Source organism: Lathyrus oleraceus, chromosome 6 (assembly GCF_024323335.1).
Source record: "Lathyrus oleraceus cultivar Zhongwan6 chromosome 6, CAAS_Psat_ZW6_1.0, whole genome shotgun sequence".
Lineage (NCBI taxonomy): Eukaryota > Viridiplantae > Streptophyta > Magnoliopsida > Fabales > Fabaceae > Lathyrus > Lathyrus oleraceus.
This window is the reverse complement of record NC_066584.1, coordinates 433,384,291-433,390,227: the sequence shown is the minus strand read 5'-3', so window position 1 is coordinate 433,390,227 and position 5,937 is coordinate 433,384,291. Positions and strand designations below refer to the sequence as shown.

The 5,937-nt window shown below is 39.7% G+C and overlaps 1 non-coding gene across 1 annotated transcript; it reads left to right on the top strand.

Moving 5' to 3' along the window:
- Positions 1–938: 938 nt before the first annotated feature.
- On the top strand, positions 939–1,045 carry LOC127099188 (small nucleolar RNA R71). Its single transcript, XR_007793727.1, has one exon. It is a non-coding gene; the product is annotated as a small nucleolar RNA R71 (small nucleolar RNA).
- Positions 1,046–5,937: the final 4,892 nt, after the last annotated feature.

The following is a 5,937-nucleotide window of genomic DNA, read 5'->3' as shown; positions in this document are numbered from 1 at the left end:
CTCGACCTTCCTGGTTTTCAGATTCCTCTGGTTCCTTTACTTCGTCCGTGGGTTTGGTACATTCCTTAGAAGTTTCGGGTTCACTCAATCTAGGGTTTGGTGGCTCATCATAAGCGTTCCCACTTCGCAGGGTAATGGCATTGGCTTGTCCTCTCGGATTTTGTTGAGGTTGTCCAGGGAATTGTCCTCCAGGTGTAGTCTGAGGGGCTTGGTTTAAAGCTACCTGAGAGATCTGGGTTTCAAGCATCTTAGTATGAGTAACTATTTGGTCAACCTTGGTTCCTAACTGAGTAATCAATTCGTTAACATGAATGTTTTGGTTCATGAACTCCTTGTTTTGTTGGGTTTGAGCGGTGATAAAATTTTCCATAATTTTCTCAAGGCTCGGCTTTGGTGGCACAGGTTGCATAGGTTGATTTGATCTAGGGGCTTGATAACTAGGTCTCGGAGGTGCATTATTTTGAATGGGGTTATTGTTTTTATAGGAGAAGTTCGGGTGATTCCTCCATCCAGGGTTATAGGTATTCGAGTATGGGTTCCCTTGGGTGTAGTTCACTTGCTCAGAGTGGGTTTCGTTTAATAGACTGCATGTTGTAGATTGGTGTCCTTTGGTTCCATATATCTCACAATCCGACGAAACTGCGGCTACAGTATTCGGGTTTATGCACATATGCTCGACCTTAAGAGCTAATGCGTCCATTTTAGCTTGCATCATGTCTATAAAGCTTAGTTCATGCACTCCTCCTTGGGCTTCCTTCTTCTCAATTGTCGCTCGTTCGACTCCCCATGATTGATGGTTTTGAGCCATATCTTCAATGAGGGCACTAGCTTCAGGATAAGGTTTGTTCATCAGAGCACCGCCTGCGGCAGCGTCGATGGTCATCTTTGTGTTGTAATGAAGTCCATTATAGAAGGTTTGAATGATTAACCAATTTTCTAAGCCATGATGTGGGCATGTTCGTAATAGCTCTTTATATATCTCCCAAGCTTCGAACAACGATTCTCCTTGGTTTTGGGTAAATCTAGTTATATGGTTTCGAAGAACGGCGGTCTTACTCGGGGGAAAATATCTAGCAAGAAAAACTCTTCTAAGGTTATCCCAAGTTGTAATGGAATTGGGTGGAAGGGAATCTAACCATGATAGGGCTTTATCTCTGAGGGAAAAAGGAAATAATCTTAAATGTATTGCCTCAGGAGAAGCTCCATTGGTTTTAAAAGTGTCTGCTAATTGAAGAAATATTTTTAAATGTTGGTTTGGATTCTCAGTAGCGAGACCTGCGAATTGTCTCTGTTGCACTAGTTGTAACAGAGATGGTTTAAGTTCAAAATTATTAGCTGGGATGGTTGGGTTTACTATACTAGAACTAGGTTCTTCATTAGATGGTTGAGCGAAGTCCTTAAGAGGTCTTTGGTTTTGATCTTCGGCCATAGCTCTCTTAATTCTATGAAAGAATAAACGTGCGCGAGCATAACGTTCAGGTTCCGCCAGAGGGTATACTAAGCTTAAACTTCCGGTGCTGCGAGTTCTTCGCATTGACCGGCGGGAAATAGCCTAAGTCTAAACGATATAACAACAGGGAAATGAAATTTGACGAAATTGGTCCCCGGCAACGGCGCCAAAAACTTGATGCGGTGTTTCGCAAGTATACGAACGCGTCAGAGTAATATAAAAGATTGTCGAATCCACAGAGACCAAGTGTCAATCTATCGTTATCTATTGTTATGGTGTTTATCAAAGGCAATCAAAATAGGTGTTTTTTTGGGGTGTGCAATGAAAAGTAAAGTGTTGAATAAAGATTAATTAATAAAGACAAGGTCGAATGTAATTCACATAATCAATTTATAATCCAAGTACTTGCTAATAGAGTTACTTATGGGCAATGTTTTCTACTTTGAAAAGAACTAATTTAACAGGAACTGTCGCTTTCGCGTATTCAGAACCGAGTTGTACTCCCTAATCAAACCCTCTTATTGTCACTTATAAAAAGACGCGCATTACGTTAGAGTAGTAAACCTATTTTTAAGAAATATAGTATCTTGACTAAGTTGAAAAGTATTATAACCTGGATTTCTTAACCAAAAGAGGTTCTTACGAACCAGACTCTAAACTTATAAACGCGTCCGAAAATAGTTTTAAAATCTCTTTTTTTCTTAATGTTAAAATCTCCTAATGAACTAAACAAAGCGCTTTCGCTGTTTTTGAAATAGTTAAAAAGAATTAAGTTTAAAAAGACGTTGGACGACTTTCGATCTTACCCAACGGAATTGAAGTGCGGGAAAACTTAAGTTGAAAGTTAAAATAGACATTAAGTGCTTCTACGAACAATTGTACGGATTATCGGTTCAATTACAATCGTTACATTCTAACCTTATAGATTTAGTTAGACATGGTAAAGTAAAAGTGCATTAAAGTAAATAAAAGTAGTGCGAGTGCGGAAAGTAAATAATTTAAAGCGAGTGCGAGGAAATAAATAATTTAAAGCGAGTGCGAGAAATAAATAAAGTAAAGCGAGTGCGAGAAATAAATAAAGTAAACCGAGTGCGGGAAATAAACAAAGTAAAGCGAGTGCGAGAAATAAATAAAGTAAAGCGAGTGCGGGAAAATAAATAAATTTAAAGCGAGTGCAGGAAAATAAATAAGATAAAGACAAGTAATAAAAACCTACTCCAATCGGAGGGTTGAGTATATTGCAAAGCGGAAATGAAAATGGCGGCAGGATTAACTTCCTTCCAAAGTGCTCAAACTCGATTACAGACTCTATCACAGACTCGATTACACAATTATGGTAACACTCCAATGCGAAGCGATTACCACTTTATAATACTGAATATATGCCTAAGTGAAACAAAGTTGCTATGAGTTTGCCTCTGCTCTAAGTTTGGATGATTGTAAAAGTGATTTCGAGTTTCTATTTATAAGCAAGTAAAAAGAGGGAAATGACTTGGATGCCCTTCAACTTGAAAATGGGAGGGAAAAGCTTTCCTCTTGTGGCGCCCGCCACAAGGCCATGGCGCCCGCCACAAGCACAAAATGAGGCGCCTTAGTGGAAGTAGTGGGGAACGTGGAAGTTGAGGGAAGTTGAGCTTGGACACGTCATGGCAGGTTCTATGGCGCCAGCCATGGGGTAGGCCACAAGTACAAAATGCTGAATTTTAGGTTTTTTAGCTCTTTTTCACTCCTTTTCTCGATCGGGGCTCCGATTAAAGTAAAAACCTGAAAACAAAGGAAAGCATAGCAATAACACAACAAAATGATAATAAAACAATTAGAATGCATGTGAAATCGGAGTCGAAAATACGGTAAATTTCAGTGTTATCACTCTTTATGCATCATATCATGGAAAAGAGTAGTCATTGCTCTTTGGTAAGTTGCACCAGCATTCTTTAAACCAAAAGGCACCACTCTATAACAGAATGTTCCCCAAGGTGTAATGAATATGGTCTTCTCCATATCTTCGGGTGCCATCTTGATCTGATTATATCCGGAAAATCCGCCCATAAATGAAAAGACTTTGAATTTAGTTGTATTGTCTACCAACATATCAATGTGTGGTAGAGGGAAATCATCTTTCGGTCTGGCTTTATTCAAATCTCTATAATCAACACACATATGGTCTTTTCCATCCTTCTTCGGAATAGGCACAATATTGGCCACCCATTGCGAATACTCGGCAGTAACAAGGAAACCATCATCAATCTGTTTCTGCATTTCTTGTTTGATCTTCACTGTCATATCAGGATGAGTTCTCCTCAACTTCTGCTTGACTGGCGGACATTCCGGCTTCAACGGCAATCTATGTTCCACAATCTCATAATCCAAACCAGGCGTGTCTTGATAGGACCAAGCAAACACATCTGAATACTCTCGGAGAAGATCAATCAACCCCTTTTTCACTTCAGGATACAGTCAAGATCCAATCTTTACTTCCTTCACATCATCCTCGGAACCCAAGTTGACTAACTCAATTTGCTCTTCGAATGGCTGAATGGCTTTTCCTTCATGCTCAAGAAGACGAGAAAAATCATCACTTACTTCTTCATCACTTTCCCCCTCAGCCTCAAACACAGGGAATTCAAAATTTGGAGAAGGAGAAGGATCATTGTATTCAATGGGGTTAGGAACCAACCTGCATAATGATTTGATATTTTGATTTTAGAGAAGTGAATTGTGACCAAATATTATGCAGATGGACAATTATTTATTTATTTATGTGTTTTGTGATTACCATTTTCAGAATAAAGCAAAAAGTAAAAATAAAATATCATAGATGGGGATGAATAGAATTATATTTTATTGATGATCAAATTTGAAAATTCCTAAACAATGTTCACTTCTCCCTTAGGCATGGGAGAAGGATTTTCAAAAACGAATAAAAGTAATTACTTAAATCGATGCACAATAACAGGAATATCAACAGTAGTCCAATTGTTGCAAGCTTTTCCATGCGTCACAAAATTGGTGCAGTCTTCGTCTTCATCACCCTCGACCACAGTAGCTAAGTGTTGTTCATTACCATGAATGAACCCTCCACTATGGAAACTGGGTCGTGCATCTTTAGTTCTAGCCACTGATGGACCTCGTTGAAAACCCAAGCCAGCTCTTCTCTTGTTATCGGAGACCTCTACCATTTGTCCCCACTAATCAGACTGACCATCTTCAACAATCTTATGCGCATCTTTGAATGAGGACATAGGTACCCCAACTCTCTTTTCCTCAGCAATAGACAAATCTTGGAATGGAGTTCCAATCTCATCCTCGGCTTCTACATAAGAGAAAGACGACAGGTGGCTGACCAACAATGCCTTCTCCCCACCAACAATAACCAACTTACCATTCTTGACAAATTTCAACTTCTGATGCAACGTTGCAGTAACGGCTCCTACCTCATGAATCCATGGCCTTCCCAATAAACAGCTATAGGCCGGGTGGATATCCATTACTTAAAAAGTAATTTAGAAGTCACTCAGACATATCTTCACTGGAATGTCCACTTTGTCGATCACAGTCTTGCAAGAACCGTCAAATGCTTTGACGATTACACATTATATCTCATCGGAGCTCCTTGGTATGATAACTTTGATAGGGTTGACTTCGGAAGCACATTCAATGAAGATTTGGTGTCTACCAGCATATTCGACAGAGTGTCATCTTTATAATTCATCGAAATATGTAAAGCCAAGTTATGATTTCTATCCTCCTCGGGGAGTTCTTCATCACAGAAACTGAGATTGTTGTAGGAAGTGATGTTATCTACAATATGATCAAACTGATCCGTCGTAACATCATGTTCCACATGAGCTTGCTCTAGAACTTTCTGTAGCGCTTCTCTGTGCGCCTCAAAATGCATAAGCAGAGACAACACTGAAATCTTAGAGGGAGTTTGGAGCAGCTGCTCCACCATATTGAACTCGCTCTTTTTGATCAAACGAAGCACCTCATCATCATCGCTAGGCTTCAAATCACTGGATTCACCAGACTGACACTTTGGAACACTAGCAGAATCTACCACACGCGCATCAACCTTCTTGCTAACAGATATATCTTCCATATTCTTTGGGTACACCGGCCCAAAAACTCGACCACTGCGGGTCACCTTAGTAACATCAGATATACTCACAACAGAACTAGTTCTAGGCAAAGGAACCTCTTGACCATTCTCTAGTATGGTAGCATTATACTGATATGGGACAACCTTATCAGATGTGTATGGGATGGGGCCCGCTAATCATATAACCAATGGCAATACCGATCTGTTGTTGACGCTGTTACTGTTGTTGTTGTCGTTTTGGATTACTATTCTCTCAGGAGTCTTGAATACTGGGACTATAACATTCACATCTTAATCTATATGATGGGACTGGACAATATGAATCAAACCTTCATCCATAAACCTCTGGATGTCTCTCTTCACAACCATACAACCTCTGGGATTGACA